The following is a 20,425-nucleotide window of genomic DNA, read 5'->3' as shown; positions in this document are numbered from 1 at the left end:
GCGGTCGAGTGGTTCCAGACTGTAGGGCCTAGAACCGCTCAGCCCCCCCCCCCCCCCCCCCCCCCCCCGGCTGGCCGGCTGGCTCCTCTTACTTCAAGGTTCAGTTCTGAAGTGTACCGTGCTACCCTAAGGAAAATGAAAAAACGTCTTCAGCTTGGTCGTCACCACAAAAATGCAAACGAACTTCTACTCCTCTACCACAAGCAAGCCTTCACACGAATCTGTGCTCCCTAGAGGGGCTCACAGACCTTTATTGGAATGTTCTTCCTTATCCATCCTACAGCCAGGATCTCCCACCTTCCGACTTCCATCTGTTTGACCCAACGAAGGATGGACTCCGCGAGAAGCAGAAAGTGAATAATTGGGAAGTTACTGATGGAGAAAGACGTTGTCTCCGACGTCGATCCAGAGTGGTACCATGCGGGCATACAGGCCCTCCCATTAAGGTGGAGTAAGGCCATCACATTGAACGGAGATTATTATTATTATTATTATTATGTAGTATTCTGCCTAGTGGCAGGTCCATGTCTTCGTACGGAGAATTTCTGATTCCACTGTTTCCTTCCTTCAGCTTCTTCCTTGAGTCTGTTGTATCTCCTTCCATCTTTCATGTCGTCCAGATGTTGAATTCTTCTTCTTCCCGGCCGCGGTGGCCGAGCGGTTCTAGACGCTTCAGTCCGGAACCGCGCGACTGCTACGGTCGCAGGTTCGAATCCTGCCTCGGACATGGATGTGTGTGATGTCCTTAGGTTAGTTAGGTTTAAGTAGTTCTACGTTCTAGGGGACTGATGACCTCAGGTGTTAAGTCCCATAGTGCTCAGATCCATTTGAACCAGTTCTTCTTCTTCCCCGTTCTGCGTTTCGTCTGAGTTTCCCTTCGATGACATCATGTATGAGTCCTTCGTGTCTAAGTACATGGCCAATCCAGTTGGCCTTTCTCTGAAGAACTGTACGCAGAATACTTCTCTTCTCTCCTACTCTTCGCAGTACATCGTCATTTTTTATGCGATCTGTCCACTTGATCTTTCCCATTCTCCTCCAGCACCACATTTCAAAGCTCTCTAAGTATTTTTTCTCCTTCTTTTTCATGGTTCATGTCTCTGCTCCATACAGTGCAATGCTCCAAATGCAGCACTTTATCAGTTTTTTCCTCAATGCCAAAACAACTTGCTGGTCAGCAGAGTCCTCTTCTTATTGAAATCAGCTTTGGCCATGGCGATTATTGCTCGTATTTCGTTGGTGCAGTGGGCATCCTATGTGATAAAACTTCCCAGGTACTTGAACTGATTCAAATTTTCCAGTTCCCGATTGTCAACACTTATCTTCAAGTGTTTCTCACGTTTTGGTATGCGCATCAGTTTTGATTTTTCGATGTTGATTTCCATGCCGTATTTTCTTCCCGTTTCCAACAAACTGTTCATCATGTGTCGCAGCTGTCTCTGATTTTTGGCGAGCACTACCAGGTCGTCTGCATACTTGATGGTGTTGATGAGACGTCCTCCTACTTTGAAGTTTCCGCATCCTTTCAGCGCTTCTCTAACCAGCATTTCTCCATACAGGTTGAAGAGACTTGGCGACAGACAACATCCTTGTCTCACTCCTCTTCCTATTTCCATTTATTCATAGTTCAGTCGTACCATTACCCTTTGTCCCAGGTACAAGTTTCTTATAAGTCTCCGATCTCTGCAGTTGATTCCTATTTCCTTGAGGATGTTTATCAATATATTGCAATTGACTATGTGAAAGGCCTTCTGCCAGTCTATAAAACAAGCGCAAACTTCTTCGTTAACGGCCAAAACTCTCTCTGACAATATCCTCGTCATGCAAATAGCGTCTCTGGTCCCTTTTCCTTTCCTGAAGCCAAACTGGTCTTCTCCCATCACTTCTTCAATTTTGTTTTCCAACCGTCTATTTAGTATTCTTGCAATGATCTTTGCCACATGTGATATCAGACTAATTGTCCTATAATCACTACACTTCTTGGCTTGCTTTTTCTTCTCAAGAATAACCATTGTGATGTCCAAAAAGTCTGCAGGCCATTCTCCAGTTTCATAGATTTTGTTTATGAGTTGTGTCAGAACTTTCAAACTTTCATTTCCGATTTCTTTAAGCAAATCCACTGGTATGTCGTCATCCCCTGTAGCTATCCTACCCTCTACGTCCTTTATCGCCTTCTCTACTTCCCTTGTTAGTATACTGGTCCCTATTTCATCTTCGTCAATAGCTTCCTCTGGTTCTATGTCGATGTCACCTGGCCGATGTTCTGTATCATATAGTTTCCTTATATGTTCTTCCCATGTTTTCAGCACTTTCACTTGTTCAATAATCACTTGTCCTCTAGAATCTTCTGTTCCGAACGTCCTTACACTTTTGTTCTCTCCTTCTCCCAGTTCCTTCGCTTTCTGGTACATGAGGTCGTACCTTCCTTTACTTTGTAGTTCTTTTATTTCGTCACACATTTCTTCTAAGTACTTTTCCTTCGCTTTGTCTGTTTCCCTCCTGAGGGCGTTGTTAAGTCTTTTGTATTCCTCTTTATTAACATTTTTACACTTCCTCCTTTCCTCCATCTTCTCCAGCATCTCATTGGTGTTCCAGGGTTTTCTCGCTCTCTTTGTTTCCCTCCCAACTTCACTCTTCAGATTATTTAACAAAACCATTTTAACATTTTGCCACTGATCTTCCGCACTTGCACTTGTATTTTTGTGTCTCACTTCGTTAAATTTTCCTCTAACAATTCTATTACTGCCACGTTATTCTCTCTTAGTTTTTCCAAGTCCCATCTCTGTTTTCTCCTTCCATGCTGTCGGATCTTCTTCAGTCTTATGCTGATATCTGCAACCAAAAGGTTGTGATCCGAGTCGATGTCGGCAGCCGACATAGTCTTTGCGTCGTTCACAGTGCCCCTAAACCTCTGTTTGACGAACGGAGATTATGTTGAAAAATAGGATTTGGCACCCGTAAGAGTGGGGGAATAATGTGGCGTATTGGAATTCTGAACAAAACCAACTTGAGAATTTGTGTCGAGGAGGGAGACGTGCCAGGGTAATCCGTGCAGTTATGTGGACCGCTGTGCCAAGGTGGCTTAGTGGCTAACGTGTCTGCCTGGTAAGCAGGAGACCTGTGTCCGATTCTCAATCACTTCTGTCTTTATACATAAAACCAACCTGTTTTCAGAAAAAAAAATGTGTTGCATAGCTTATTGAACGCCCCTCGTATAGCGTCCAAGCAGTTAAGATGCGGTTAAGCAACTTGACGTTGATCTCGGTTGTAAAGGTCTGCATCTCGGCTGTTGATGAGAGATTCCGCATCGAAAATCACTTCGTCGTCAGTCTCGAAATACCTGCAACACTGTTGTTTGTTCGAGGAAAGACAAAGCACTTACTGGGTGCAGTGTAAAGAGAATACCTGATAGCCCAAAGAAAAAGCCTGTGCGGAATGAGACGGAGCGCTGTCGTGGAGGAAATCATAGACAGCTTATCGTCACGTTTTGGCTTGACAGCCTCACATAATCTCGTCAGGAAAACTCGACAGCGTTCTTTTGTGGAGCTTTACATCTTATGAGCGTAATTTGTCAACATCATACCATGGCAACTCCAGAAGATAATCAGTATCACCTAGTCCGATGATGGTTGGGTGTTTGCTTTTTAGTGGGATGATGAATCCACATGTTTCCGCTGCCTGCATTGTTACTATGTGTTGGGGCATAGTGATGTGCCCAAATCTCGTCCATGGTGGTCAGATGACTAAATATATCATCTAGATTGGCCGGATGCAGCTACAACGTTTCCAATTCTATCTTGTTTCGGGGTGGTTTTTCAATGGGTCAGAGCAGTCATAGAATTCAGCAGATGGCGACTTCGTAATGTCCAAAATTTCGCGCAAGATGTTGACAACTAATTCATGATCGATCTTCACTATTTTTTTACTATGGCCTCCACTTTTCAAACGATTCCCGGTGCTTGAGAGGCATGCAGTCTGCCACTTGATTCTTAATCATTCAGAGTTACGTGAGCACACTGGGAACGTGTATGCTACCTAGCAAACTCAACTCTGTTGTTCCCCTTCAAATACAGAAAACAAAACACAATATTCCATTTTATTAATGGCCTGTGCCATTTTGATTCGGCTTTAAGGGCTTGTTACGTTGCGGTGGCAGAGGGATTTCAGTGTGTACCAGCACTACAGACGTGGACCTGAAAACAAGAAAAAAAATAATTACGTAACTTCTTTCCGAGTTATAATTCAAAACTATGGCTACCCGATCGTATGCACGGATTTCCTTACCTCTTCATTCAATATCGACGACTTATTTCAGATAATGAACATTGTCATATTTGGTCTTATCGTGTTCGCTCTTTACTTTTCCAAGGTAGTGCGATGAGACTAGTCTCCAGCGGCGAATTTGTATTAACTGACCCGTTCCACAGCATTTCGATGAAAACAAATTTTTAAAATGATCATGGAACTTGTAACTAAGAACCTGCGTTAATGATTTACACGTCTGTTTGGACTCTTTCCATGTCATTGCAATAAAGACAAATCGTTAAAAATGATGGATGGAACATACAAGTAGCTAAACTAACTACTTAAATGTATCTTTCAAAATTAAGTACAATGAGCGCCTTTTACCACAGAATGCATACTTCTCCCTATAACATTCTCATGGGCATCTAATTGTGTGTTTAGTCCACACTGGATCAATTATGCATCTTCGCGCTAGTAATATAAAATCCTACTGCTTACACTCTTCGAAAACCGTCCATGTCTCTCACCGATTTCTCAAAAGCTCTCAAAGATTCTCAACTTCTGTCATTAGACACATGATTCGGATTCCACCTTAGACTATAGGTGCCCTTTCCTCGGCTAGATAACAGCCAGGGTAAGTTAGGGACACAAAAGTCGTCGAAGTTGCGTCCAATAGAAATACTTGCTCGACCATTGAGTCCCCTTCCCTCCCTAAACCACACACCTCACTAGGGTGTTGCTCCTGAACGCTCTGCTCATTTAAGTAACTTCCCTCTGTGGACAGAAATTTGTGAGAGGTCTTTCTGAATTCACAGTTACCGCAGACTGGACCAAATTTTTTCACCAGTTACGAAGACGTGTTCAAACTGGATGAATTGTGAACAAAGTAGTATTGTACAACACTTGTAGTAGCAAGTGTTAGACGATCGTGTTTTAATTTCTGACGAGAGGAATGACTTATCAATCAAGCAGTCCTATGAATGGATATATAAAACGTAACAGATAAATGTCATAGACAATGAGACAGTGAGACGATCACGCAAAGTAATGCAAATTCTTATTGCAAAGAGTGGTTGTGATCGTAGTAGACTTCGCAACGACGGAGACTGTATCGTATTTATTAAATATTGTGGAAATTGCTTGCAATTAATAGTAGATGCTTGGCGTTAATAATAGATATACGAAGGAAGAATAACGTTAGAAACTTTATTATGCTACACATTTTTCAGTTACCAATATGGTTTGTATATTTTAGGGTAATTGGGGGGGGGGGGGACGCAACTGTTATTTGTGGCGGCCGCACCGTACCCTCAGTTTGGCGCATATACAGGGTGTTTCAAAAATGACCGGTTTTTTTGAAACGGCAATTAAAACTAAACGAGCAGCGATAGAAATACACCGTTTGTTGCAATATGCTTGGGACAACAGTACATTTTCAGGCGGACAAACTTTCGAAATTACAGTAGTTACAATTTTCAACAACAGATGGCGCTGCAAGTGATGTGAAAGATATAGAAGACAACGCAGTCTGTGGGTGCGCCATTCTGTACGTCGTCTTTCTGCTGTAAGCCTGTGCTGTTCACAACGTGCAAGTGTGCTGTAGACAACATGGTTTATTCCTTAGAACAGAGGATTTTTCTGGTGTTGGAATTCCACCGCCTAGAACACAGTGTTGTTGCAACAAGACGAAGTTTTCAGCGCAGGTTTAATGTAACCAAAGGACCGAAAAGCGATACAATAAAGGATATGTTTGAAAATTTTCAACGGACTGGGAACGTGACGGATGAATCGTGCTGGAAAGGTAGGGCGACCGCGTACGGCAACCACAGAGGGCAACGCGCAGCTAGTGCAGCAGGTGATCCAACAGCGGCCTCGGGTTTCCGTTCGCCGTGTTGCAGCTGCGGTCCAAATGACGCCAACGTCCACGTATCGTCTCATGCGCCAGAGTTTACACCTCTATCCATACAAAATTCAAACGCGGCAACCCCTCAGCGCCTCTACCATTGCTGCACGAGAGACATTCGCTAACGATATAGTGCACAGGATTGATGACGGCGATATGCATGTGGGCAGCATTTGGTTTACTGACGAAGCTTATTTTTACCTGGACGGCTTCGTCAATAAACAGAACTGGCGCATATGGGGAACCGAAAAGCCCCATGTTGCAGTCCCATCGTCCCTGCATCCTCAAAAAGTACTGGTCTGGGCCGCCATTTCTTCCAAAGGAATCATTGGCCCATTTTTCAGATCCGAAAGGATTACTGCATCACGCTATCTGGACATTCTTCGTGAATTTGTGGCGGTACAAACTGCCTTAGACGACACTGCGAACACCTCGTGGTTTACGCAAGATGGTGCCCGGCCACATCGCACGGCCGACGTCTTTAATTTCCTGAATGAATATTTCGATGATCGTGTGATTGCTTTGGGCTATCCGAAACATACAGGAGGCGGCGTGGATTGGCCTCCCTATTCGCCAGACATGAACCCCTGTGACTTCTTTCTGTGGGGACACTCGAAAGACCAGGTGTACCGCCAGAATCCAGAAACAATTGAACAGCTGAAGCAGTACATCTCATCTGCACGTGAAGCCATTCCGCCAGACACGTTGTCAAAGGTTTCGGGTAATTTCATTCAGAGACTACGCCATATTATTGCTACGCATGGTGGATATGTGGCAAATATCGTACTATAGAGTTTCCTAGACCGCAGCGCCATCTGTTGTTGAAAATTGTAACTACTGTAATTTCGAAAGTTTGTCTGCCTGAAAATGTACTGTTGTCCCAAGCATATTGCAACAAACGGTGTATTTCTATCGCTGCTCGTTTAGTTTTTATTGCCGTTTCAAATATACCGGTCATTTTTGAAACACCCTGTAAATACTGGCCGTCCGGCCAGGCTGCTCTTATAAGCGGCGACTCATCGAATCGGCGAGTCATCGAGTCAGCGTCTGATGTACTGTGAGTCTCCACTGGTTGGCCATCTTGACCGCTGCCAGGTGTTCCAGCCACAGCGTTGATGGGCCGAACGCTGGACTGAGGTCCTCCGAGCCACTGAGCCACCAGGCATCAACCAACACTGAGCGATAGCGATGGAAATGTTACCGATGATGGTGCCACTAAAGCTGAGTTACTAAATACACTTTTCCGTAATTCCTTCACGAAAGAAGACGAAGTAAATATTCCAGAATTCGAAACCAGAACATCTGTGAGTGACATAAAAATATATATCTTAGGTGTTGCGAAACAACTCATATCACTTAAGAAAGGCGTCTTCACGTCCAGGTGGTATACCAGTCAGGTTCCTCTCAGAGAACACATACACAATAGCGCCTTTGTTATCAATCATATAAACCGCTCACCTGACGAAATGTCTATTCCTACAGACTGGAAAGTACAACAGGTCACACCAACATTCAAGAAAGGAGATGGGAGTAACCCATTGAATTACAGACCCATATCACTGACCTAATTTGCAGTAGGATTTTGGAGCATATCCTGTACTCAAACATTATGAATCACCTTGAAGAAAATGACTTATTGATACATAAGCAACGCGGATTCAGAAAATATCGTTCTTGTGCAACACGTGAAGTAATGAGTGCTGTCGACAAGGGATCTCAGGTCGATTCCATATTCCTAGATTTCCAGAAGGTTTTTGATACCGTTCCTCACAAGCGACAATTAATCACATTGCGTGCATATGGAGTATCGTCTCAGTTGTGTGACTGGATTCGAGATTTCCTCTCACATAGTTCATAGACGGTAAATCATCGAGTAGAATAGAAGTGATATTTGGCCTTCCGCAAGGAAGTGTCATAGGGCCTCTGCTGTTCCTGATTTATATAAATGATCTACGTGGTAATCTGAGCAGCCCCCTTAGATCGTTTGCAGATGACGCTGTAACCTACCATCTAGTAAAATCATCAGACGATCGATTCCAATTACAATTAATCTAGAGAGAATTTCAGTATGGTGCGAAAAGTGGCAATTAGCACTAAACAAAGAAAAGTGCGAGGTCATCCACATGGGTGCTAAAAGAAATCTGATAAATTTTGGGTATACGATAAATCGCACAAATCTAAGGGCTGTCAGTTCGACTAAATACCTAGGAATTACAATTACGAGCAACTGAAATTGGAAAAACCACTTAGATAATATTGTGGGGAAGGCGAAACTGTAAGAACGCTGTTTAGGATTTTATGTTGGTAACGCCACGTAGCGCTCTATATGAAAATCACTGACTGTGCTGTGTGAAGTCTGTGGCTGGTTGGCATTGTCGGAATAGTCGCTATTGTAGTGTTGGGCAGTTAGATGTGAACAGCGCGTAGCGTTGCGCAGTTGGAGGTGAGGCGCCATCAGTGGTGGATGTGGGGAGAGAAATGGCGGAGTTTTGAGAGCGGATGATCTGGACGTTTTCCATCAGAGAGAGTAAATTTGTAAGACTAGATATTATATATATATAATGACTTTTGAACACTATTGTCGTCCTTGTCGTGGTCTTCAGTCCTGAGACTGGTTTGATGCAGCTCTCCATGCTACTCTATCCTGTGCAAGCTTCTTCATCCCCCAGTACCTACTGCAACCTACATCCTTCTGAATATGCTTATGCTTAGTGTATTCATCTCTTGGTCTCCCCCTACGATTTCTACCCTCCACGTTGCCCTCCAATACTAAATTGGTGATCCCTTGATGCCTCAGAACATGTCCTACCAACCGATATCTTCTTTTAGTCAAGTTGTGCCACAAATTTCTCTCATTAGTTACGTGATCTACCCATATAATTTTCAGCATGGTTCTGTAGCACCACATTTCGAAAGCTTCTATTCTCTTCTTGTCCAAACTATTTACCGTCCATGTTTCACTTCCATACATGGCTACTCTCCATACAAATACTTTCAGAAATGACTTCCTGACACTTAAATCTATACTCGATGTTAACAAATTTCTCTTCTTCAGAAACGCTTCCCTTGCCATTGCCAGTCTACATTTTATATCCTCTCTACTTTGACCAAAATCAGTTATTTTGCTCCCCAAATAGAAAAACTGCTTTACTACTTTAAGTGTCTCATTTCCTAATTTAATTCCTTCAGCATCACCCGAGTTAATTCGACTACATTCCATTATCCTCGTTTTGCTTTTGTTGATGTTCATCTTATATCCTCCTTTCAAGACATTGTCCATTCCGTTCAACTGCTCTTCCAGGTCCTTTGCTGTCTCTGACAGAACTACAATGTCGTCGGCAAACCTCAAGGTTTTTATTTCTTCTCCATGGATTTTAATACCTACTCCGAATTTTTCTTTTGTTTCCTTTACTGCTTGCTCAATATACAGATTGAATAACATCGGGGAGAGGCTACAACCCTGTCTTACGTCTTACTCCCTTCCCAACCACTGCTTCCCTTTCATCTCCCTCGACTCTTATAACTGCCATCTGGTTTCTGTACAAACTGTAAATAGCCTTTCGCTCTCTGTATTTTACCCCTGCCAGCTTTAGAATTTGAAAGAGAGTATTCCAGTCAACATTGTCAAAAGCTTTCTCTAAGTCTACAAATGCTAGAAACGTAGGTTTGCCTTTCCTTAATCTTTCTTCTAAGATAAGTCGTAAGGTCAGTATTGCCTCACGTGTTCCAGTATTTCTACGGAATCCAAACTGATCTTCACCGAGGTCGGCTTCTACTAGTTTTTCCATTCGTCTGTAGAGAATTCGCGTTAGTATTTTGCAGCTGTGGCTTATTAAACTGATTGTTCGGTAATTTTCACATCTGTCAACACCTGCTTTCTTTGGGATTGGAATTATTATATTCTTCTTGAAGTCTGAGGGTATTTCGCCTGTTTTATACATCTTGCTCACCAGATGGTAGAGTTTTGTCAGGACTGGCTCTCCCAAGGCCGTCAGTAGTTCCAATGGAATGTTGTCTACTCCGTGGGCCTTGTTTCGACTCAGGGCTTTGAGTGCTCTGTCAAACTCTTCACGCAGTATCGTATCTCCCATTTCATCTTCATCTACATCCTCTTCCATTTCCATAATATTGTCCTCAAGTACATCGCCCTTGTATAGACCCTCTATATACTCCTTCCACCTTTCTGCTTTCCCTTCTTTGCTTAGAACTGGGTTTCCATCTGAGCTCTTGATGCTCATACAAGTGGTTCTCTTATCTCCAAAGGTCTCTTTAATTTTCCTGTAGGCAGTATCTATCTTACCCCTAGTGAGATAAGCGTCTACATCCTTACATTTGTCCTCTAGCCATCCCTGCTTAGCCATTTTGCACTTCATGTCGATCTCATTTTTGAGACGTTTGTATTCCTTTTTGCCTGCTTCATTAACTGCATTTTTATATTTTCTCCTTTCATCAATTAAATTCAATATTTCTTCTGTTACCCAAGGATTTCTAAGAGCCCTGGTCTTTTTACCTACTTGTTCCTCTGCTGCCTTCACTACTTCATCCCTCAAAGCTACCCATTCTTCTTCTATTGTATTTCTTTCCCACATTCCTGTCAATTGTTCCCTTATGCTCTCCCTAAAACTCTGTACAACCTCTGGTTCTTTCAATTTATCCAGGTCCCATCTCCTTAAATTCCCACCTTTTTGCAGTTTCTTCAGTTTTAATCTACAGGTCATAACCAATAGATTGTGGTCAGAGTCCACATCTGCCCCTGGAAATGTCTTACAATTTAAAACCTGGTTCCTAAATCTCTGTCTTACCATTATATAATCTATCTGATACCTTTTAGCATCTCCAGGGTTCTTCCATGTATACAACCTTCTATCATGATTCTTAAACCAAGTGTTAGCTATAATTAAGTTGTGCTCTGTGCAAAATTCTACCAGGCGGCTTCCTCTTTCGTTTCTTAGCCCCAATCCATATTCACCTACTACGTTTCCTTCTCTCCCTTTTCCTACACTCGAATTCCAGTCACCCATGACTATTAAATTTTCGTCTCCCTTCACTATCTGAATAATTTATTTTATATCATCATACATTTCTTCAATTTCTTCATCGTCTACAGAGCTAGTTGGCATATAAACTTGTACTACTGTAGTAGGCGTGGGCTTCGTGTCTATCTTGGCCACAATAATGCGTTCACTATGCTGTTTGTAGTAGCTTACCCGCATTCCTATTTTCCTATTCATTATTAAACCTACTCCTGCATTACCCCTATTTGACTTTGTGTTTATAACCCTGTAGTCACCTGACCAGAAGTCTTGTTCCTCCTGCCACCGAACTTCACTAATTCCCACTATATCTAACTTTAACCTATCCATTTCCCTTTTTAAATTTTCTAACCTACCTGCCCGATTAAGGGATCTGACATTCCACGCTCCGATCCGTAGGACGCCAGTTTTCTTTCTCCTGATAACGACATCCTCTTGAGTAGTCCCCGCCCGGAGATCCGAATGGGGGACTATTTTACCTCCGGAATATTTTACCCAAGAGGACGCCATCATCATTTAATCATACAGTAAAGCTGCATGCCCTCGGGAAAAATTACGGCCGTAGTTTCCCCTTGCTTTCAGCCGTTCGCAGTACCAGCACAGCAATGCCGTTTTGGTTATTGTTACAAGGCCAAATCAGTCAATCATCCAGACTGTTGCCCTTGCAACTACTGAAAAGGCTGCTGCCCCTCTTCAGGAACCACACGTTTGTCTGGCCTCTCAACAGATACCCCTCCATTGTGGTTGTACCTACGGTACCGCCATCTGTATCGCTGAGGCACGCAAGCCTCCCCACCAACGGCAAGGTCCATGGTTCATGGGGGGGGGGTGAACACTATTAAGGTAAATAAATTGTTTGTTCTCTATCAAAATCTTTCATTTGCTAACTATGCCTATCAGTAGTTAGTGCCTTCAGTAGTTAGAATCTTTTATTTAGCTGACAGTATTGGCGCTCGCTGTATTGCAGTAGTTCGAGTAACGAAGATTTTTGTGAGGTAAGTGATTCATGAAAGGTATAGGTACTGTCAGTCATGGCCATTCTTTTGTAGGGATTATTGAAAGTCAGATTGCGTTGCGCTAAAAATATCGTGTGTCAGTTTAGTGATGATCAGAATAAGTAAAGAGAGAAATGTCTGAGTACGTTTAGTTCTGCTCAGCTGTTTGAAAATCAAATAACGTCAGAGGTTTATCAGGACAGTAATTCATAATATTTCTAAGGGGACGTTTCAAAACAAAGACTGCGCTTTGTTGGCATAACACTTAGAAGATGCGACAATCCCACTGAAGAGACAGCCTACATTACATTTGTCCGTCCTCTGCTGGAATATTGCTGCGCGGTATGGGATCCTTAGCAGTTAACGATTGACGGAGGACATCGAAAAAGTGCAAAGAGGGCATCTCGTCTCGTGTTATCGCGCAATAGGGTGAGAGTGTCACTGATATGATACGCGAATCACTGAAACAGTGGCGGTTTTCTTTGTGGCAAGATCTATTTACGAAATTTCAATCACAAACTTTCTCTTCCTAATGCGTAAGTATTTTGTTGACACCCACCTGCATAGGGAGATATGATCATCATAATAAAATAAGAGAAGTTTGAGCTCGAACTGAAAGATTTAAGTGTTCCTTTCTCTCACCCGCCATTCGAGAGTGGGATGGTAAAGAAGTAGTATGAAAATGGTTCGATGAACCCTCTGCCAGGCACTTAAGTGTGAATTGCAGAGTAACCTAGTAGATGTAGATGTAGACACCAGGTACCCAAAGCCAGACTGTGGTCTGTTGTTCATACCAGTGTATGTAGGCTGTTTATGTTTTCTTTATGTAAGTAGGCTGTTTATGTTTTCTTATCGGCAACGTTACGTAGCGCTCAGTATGAAAATCACTGGTTGTGCTGTGTGCAGTCTGTGGCTAGTTTGCATTGTTGTCTGCCATTGTAGTGTTGGGCAGGGGCAGCTGGATGTGAACAGCGCGTAGCGTTGCGCAGTTGGAGGTGAGCCGCCAGCAGTGGTGGATGTGGGGAGAGAGATGGCGGCGTTTTGAAATGTGTAATACTGGATGGCATGAACTGTTACATATATTATGATTATTAAGGTAAATACATTGTTTGTTCTCTATTAAAATCTTTCATTTGCTAACTATGCCTATCAGTAGTTAGTGCCTTCTGTAGTTTGAATCTTTTATTTAGCTGGCAGTAGTGGCGCTCGCTGTATTGCAGTAGTTCCAGTAACGAAGATTTTTGTGAGGTAAGTGATTTGTGAAAGGTATAGGTTAATGTTAGTCAGGGCCATTCTTTTGTAGGGATTATTGGAAGTCAGATTGCGTTGCGCTAAAAATATTGTGTGTCAGTTTAAGCACAGTCCTGTACTATTTTTCTAAGGGGACGTTTCACCAGGAAGCCTTCATCACGCCACACCGAGTCGACCTCCCGCCAGCCTCACCTACAACTACACCCAGCCGCGCCACCTCGTCCTGCGATTGAGCCGGTACCACCAGCCGCCAGGATATGCACACATGGTCTCCTCTCCGCTATGCTGAATTAGACGAGCAGCAGTCACCTATGTCACCTCATCGCACCGTACACCATAGTCTGTGGGGATTGACGCCTACCGCCAGACGCTGCCTAACAAAGGCACGTGTTACCAGTTTACCGGGTGATCAAAAAGTCAATATAAATTTGAAAACTGAATAAATCACGGAATAATGTAGATACAGAGGTACAAATTGACACACATGCTTGGAATGAGATGGGGTTTTATTAGAACCAAACAAATACGAAAGTTCAAAAAATGTCCGACAGATGGCGCTTCATCTGATCAGAATAGCAATAATTAGCATAACAAAGTAAGACAAAGCAAAGATGATGTTCTTTACAGGAAATGCCAAATATGTCCACCATCGTTCCTCAACAATAGCTGCAGTCGAGGAATAATGTTGTGAACAGCACTGTAAAACATGTCCGTAGTAATGGTGAGGCATTGGCGTCGGATGTTGTCTTTCAGCATCCCTAGAGATGTCGGTCGATCACGATAATACACTTGCGACTTCAGGTAACCGCAAAGGACTGAGGTCTGGGGACCTGGGAGGCCAAGCACGACGAAAGTGGCGGCTGAGCACACGATCATCACCAAATGACGCGCGCAAGAGATCTTTCACGCGTCTAGCAATATGGGGTGGAGCGCCATCCTGCATAAACATCGTACGTTCCAGCAGGTGTTTATTGGACAGGCTGCGGATGATGCGATTCTGTAACATATCGGCGTACCTCTCACCCGTCAAGATAGCAGTTAAAAAAAATCAGAATCACGCATTTCCTCGAAGGAAAAAGGCCCGATAACGGTAGATGTGATAAATTCAACCCATACCGTGTCTTTCTCGTCGTGCAATGGAGTTTCCACGACAGTTCTAGGATTTTCGGCAGCCCAAATTCTGCAGGTGTGGGCGTTGACTGACCCTCGGTGCGTGAAATGAGGTTCGTCGGACCACAACACGTTACTCAACCAATCGTCATGTTCCGCCATCTTTTGAAACGCCCACACCGCAAATGCCCTCCGCTTCAAAAATAGTTCAAATGGCTCTGAGCACTATGGGACTCAACTGCTGTGGTCATAAGTCCCCTAGAACTTAGAACTACTTAAACCGAACTAACCTAAGGATAGCACACAACACCCAGCCATCACGAGGCAGAGAAAATCCCTGACCCCACCGGGAATCGAACCCGGGAGCCCGGGCGTGGCAAGCGAGAACGCTACCGCACGACCACGAGATGCGGGCCCCCTCCGCTTCACTAAATCGCCACGTAACAGTTCATGATTCCGATGGATTTTGCGCGGATAGCATCGGAGGGTACGCCTCAGCGCCAACCAAACAGTAGTGTATGGAATGCCGGTGCGACGTGCGACTGCACGAGCGCTCACTTCCCCGTACATAGACGAACCCGCTACAGTCTCCATTTCTTCCTGAACTGTCTCAGCAGCATTACGCCTTGTGCTCGGTCGGCCACTACGGGTCTATCGTCTAAACAACCCGTGGCTTCGAACTTCGAAATCATTCTCGCCACAGCCGCATTTGTCAACGGACCTTTACCCGTTCGTATCCCCTTCCTATGGCGATAGGATCGCAACGCTGAACTAGCACATTGCCCAATCTGATAATACAGCTTCACTAAAAGCGCCTTTTCAGGTAACGTCAACATGCTGCGACTGCTGGCGCATCGGATTCTCTCTCTCATTACAGCTCCTTTTATACACGATTGTCATGCCCAGTCACTGACGTTTTGCTGTCCAGCGCAATATGTAGGACATTTTGTGAACTTTTTTCTTTGGTTCTAAAAAAAACCCCCATCACATTCCAAGCATGTGTGTCAATTTGTACCTCTCTATCTACATTATTCCGTGGTTTATTAAGTGTTAAAATTAATACTGACATTTTGATGACCCGGTATACCGTTGGGACGTAAACAAAGGCTTCTCCTGTCAACGTAGTTGTTTTGACACATCCTGACCCACCAACCTACACCAGAGGACACCAGCAGCAGCTACACTGAGATATTGGAGTAAGGATTTATTTTAGCAAGCGTGGTAGTGTGGGGAATTTTGCTATAATTTTTGCAGTGACGAGACGCGGGCCCTGTCCCGTGGCAGTGGCTTGGAGGGAGCCCGCTGTTGGCTGCGCAGCGGCTCGTCGGTATGCGCCGGCGGCAGCGCGGCCTCTGGCGCTGAGCAGGCGGCCGGCGGCCAGCAGCCAGCGGCGCCCACGTGCGGCAGCGCCGCCCCTGCCAAGTCGGCCGCTCTAGCCTGCAGCCTAGGCTAGGCACGTGGCGCGCAATGCAGCCTCCAGCAGGCGCAGCAGCGCCAAACACACCAGCTCTTTGGATCGAACAAGTAGTCCAACATGTCGTTTGGCTATGCGAATAAAGTACAGTAGAGTGTCGATTATCCGAAGTAATTGGGGGACATGGGTGTTCGGAAAACTGGTTTGTTCGGATAATCGAACTGTACATGTTTATTTGCCAAAAATTTGTTCAAAATCTGCAGATGTAGAGGTAATTTCGGGAGTACCGCAAGGAAGCGTGATAGGACCTTTATTGTTTACAATATACATAAATGACTTAGTTGACAACATCGGTAGCTCCGTGAGGCTATTTGCAGATGACACGGTTGTCTACAAGAAAGTAGCAACATCAGAAGACTCGTACGTACTCCAGGAAGACCTGCAGAGGATTAATGCATGGTGCGACAGCTGGCAGCTTTCCCTAAACGTAGATAAATGTAATATAATGCGCATACATAAGGGGAGAAATCCATTCCAGTACGATTATGCCATAGGTGGTAAATCATTGGAAGCGGTAACGACCGTAAAATACTTAGGAGTTACTATCCGGAGCGATCTGAAGTGGAATGATCACATAAAACAAATAGTGGGAAAAGCAGGCGCCAGGTTGAGATTCATAGGAAGAATTCTAAGAAAATGTGACTCATCGACGAAAGAAGTAGCTTACAAAACGCTTGTTCGTCCGATTCTTGAGTATTGCTCATCAGTATGGGACCCTTACCAGGTTGGATTAATAGAAGAGATAGACATGATCCAGCGAAAAGCAGCGCGATTCGTCATGGGGACATTTAGTCAGCGCGAGAGCGTTACGGAGATGCTGAACAAGCTCCAGTGGCGGACACTTCAAGAAAGGCGTTACGCAATACGGAGAGGGTTATTATCGAAATTACGAGAGAGCACATTCCGGGAAGAGATGGGCAACATATTACTACCGCCCACATATATCTCGCGTAATGATCACAACGAAAAGATCCGAGAAATTAGAGCAAATACGGAGACTTACAAGCAGTCGTTCTTCCCACGCACAATTCGTGAATGGAACAGGGAAGGGGGGATCAGATAGTGGTACAAAGTACCCTCCGCCACACACCGTAAGGTGGCTCGCGGAGTATAGATGTAGATGTAGATGTAGAAAAAGGAGTACTGTACAGCAAATTTATCCATAAAAACAGACATTTCCATTAACAATACAAACAGTATACAAAATTAAAATTGGATAAAGTGGTTGCAGATTCACCTTCTTCTAACCTTTTAATAATCTCGTAGTTGTCCCTCATAGGAAGGACAACACGTTTACGTTTAAGCATTTTGTATCGTCAAGTTCACTTCTTCACGCAGCAGCACACGAGTGGTCGTAGCAGAGAACAGAAGGTGACTGTTTACACTGTGAGAAGCTCTTCTTGGGGGCGCGCAATCCTTTAAACTGCGCGGAGCGGCACTCCTCAACTGTAAGCCGGCGCAGCTGTTGCTGTGAACAGCTTCGATACTGCCACTACTTCTACTGCCAGTGCCAAGCCGGCAGAAGTGTGCTGATTGTTGAAACACAGCGACTGGCGGCTTGGCCGGTCAGCAGCGCCTTGTGAAGGCCCCATTAGAAGCAATGTTCCGCCAGCGGTGGCCCAGTGCGGCGACTACTGTGGGAAACTTGGCTTGGGAGAGATGGGGATGATGGACGGTAAGTTGGGAGAGTAACAGGTGCGAGCGAGTACACAGTTCGGTTAAGCGGTCGTTCAGTTGATCGACGTTCGGATAATCGACGCTCTACTGTACTAATTTCCGAGGAGTATATCCAAAAACATTCCACATATGCAGTTGAAAAAAAAATTAAACAATTTTTCTTTTTAAAATTCAGTCTTGATCGCACCACGTATACTACAAGAACATAGGTGACAGGTTTCGGTCATATCACATGACCATCATCAGACCTGTAATTTAATTTAGAAAGTAATAGAAACCTTACTACACTATTGGCCATTAAAATTGCTACACCACGAAGATGACGTGGTACAGACGCGAAATTTAACCGACAGTAAGAAAATGCTGTGATATGTAAATGATTAGCTTCTCAGAGGATTCACACAAGGTTGGCGCCCGTGGCAACACCTACAACCTGCTGACATGAGGAGAGTTTCCAACCGATTTCTCATACACAAACAGCAGTTGACCGGCGTTGCCTGGTGAAACGTTGTTGTGATGCCTTGTCTAAGGAAGAGAAACGCGTACCATCACGTTTCCGACTTTGATAAAGGTCGGATTGTAGCCTATCGCGATTGAGGTTTATCGTATCACGACATTGCTGCTCGTTCCGACGATGTTTGCAGCAGCATGGACTATCAGCTCGGAGACCATGGCTGCGGTTACCCTTGACGCTGCATCACAGACAGGAGCGCCTGTGATGGTTTACTTAACGACGAACCTGGGTGCACGAATGGCAAAACATCATTTTTTTCGGATGAATCCAGATTCTGTTTACAGCATCAAGATGGTCGCATCCGTGATTGACGACATCGTGGTGAACGCATATTGGAAGCGTGTATTCGTCATCGCCGTACTGGCGAAACACCCAGCGTGATGGTATGGGGTGCCATTAGTTACACGTCTCGATCACCTCTTGTTCGCATTGACGGCACTTCGAACAGTGGACGTTACGTTTCAGATGTGGCTCTACCCTTCATTCGATCCCTGCGAAACCCTGCATTTCAGCAGGATAATGCACGACCGCATGTTGCAGGTCCTGTACGGGCCTTTGTGGATACAGAAAATGTTCAACTGCTGCCCTGGCCAGTACATTCTCCAGATCTCTCACCAATTGAAAACGTCTGGTCAATGGTGGCCGAGCAACTGGCTCGTCACAATACGTCAGTCACTACTTCAAGTGGCTCTGAGCACTATGGGACTTAACATTTGAGGTCATCGGTCCCCTAGAACTTAGAACTACTTAACCTACCTAATTAACATAAGGACATCACACACATCTATGCCCGAGGCAGGATTCGAACCTGCGACCGTAGCGGTCGCGCGGGTCCAGACTGAAGCGCCTAGAACCGCTCTGCCACAGCGGCCGGCCCAGTCACTACTCTTGATGAACTGTGGTATCGTGTTGAAGCTGCATGGGTAGCTGTACCTGAACACGCCATCCAAGCTCTGTGTGACTCAATGCCGAGGCGTATCAAGGCCGTTGTTACGGCCAGAGGTGGTTGTTCAGGGTACTGATTTCTCAGGATCTTTGCACCAAAATTGCGTGAAAATGTAATCACATGTCAGTTCTAGTATAATATATTTGTCCAATGAATACCCGTTTATCATCTGCATTTCTTCTTGGTGTAGCAATTTTAATGGTCAGTAGTGTAGATTGACAATAAAATATGACAAAATGCTTGTAAGAATAAAATATAATAAGACTTGTTATACCCATGACATCCTTCGAAGATAGTAGGTGGAGCAATCTTTTCAGCTGCTGTGATGTCAGCTGGTGCCAGAAAGTGACAGGCATACGGTTAAATACGAAGATGCTGCGCCTATCTCTTCTCCCTCTTCCTCACGGCAACCAATCATTGTAAGATGAGTTCACATAATCGTCAAAACGTCAAAAGAAGGACAATAATAACATAAAACTAGTTATGTATAAACTATCTCTTTACAGGTGGTGGTTAGTGTTTAACGTCTCGTCGACACCGAGGTCATTAGAGACGGAGCGCAAGCTCGGGTTAGGGAAGGATTGGGAAGGAAATCGGCCGTGCCCTTGCAAAGGAACCATCCCGGCATTTGCCTGAAACAATTTAGGGAAATCACGGAAAACCTAAATCAGGATGGCCGGAGACGGGATTGAACCGTCGTCCTCCCGAATGCGAGTCCAGTGTGCTAACCACTGCGCCACCGCGCTCGGTTATCTCTTTACAACCATGGAACTACTTAAACAGGCCGGAGCTTTACTATACGATACAAAGAACATACATCAGGTACCGCACGATCAAAATCAGTCTTCGGCCATCATATAACTTTTAATAAGCATGCCGAAGGGACGGTACAACAGTATTTGCAAGTCCTTCATTACGCTAATAAAGGCTTATTATTAAATATTTTGGAGGAGATCGAGATATATGCCCATTATAGAGATGAACCGTCAGTGCTTCTCAATGAACAGTTGGATTTTCGTGAAAAACATTTTTATGATCTCTCTGACGAAATTCTGTGAACACGTATGTACTCTTTTCTTCAGAAAATTGGAAGAACCAGTTGTATCGACGGCAGAAATGTACCTTAGAACAGTACGTAAATATTTATATTACAATCTTAAACTTCCAACTAGAAACATGACTCCATTTTTAATAAATCAGTGTTTTGACATTTTAAAAAGTGTATGTAATATCATACCACTCTGCAGCTGATCATTCCATTATACATATGTCACCAG

Source organism: Schistocerca cancellata, chromosome 7 (assembly GCF_023864275.1).
Source record: "Schistocerca cancellata isolate TAMUIC-IGC-003103 chromosome 7, iqSchCanc2.1, whole genome shotgun sequence".
Lineage (NCBI taxonomy): Eukaryota > Metazoa > Arthropoda > Insecta > Orthoptera > Acrididae > Schistocerca > Schistocerca cancellata.
The sequence above is the reverse complement of the archived record's forward strand: the minus strand, read 5'-3'. Positions refer to the sequence as shown.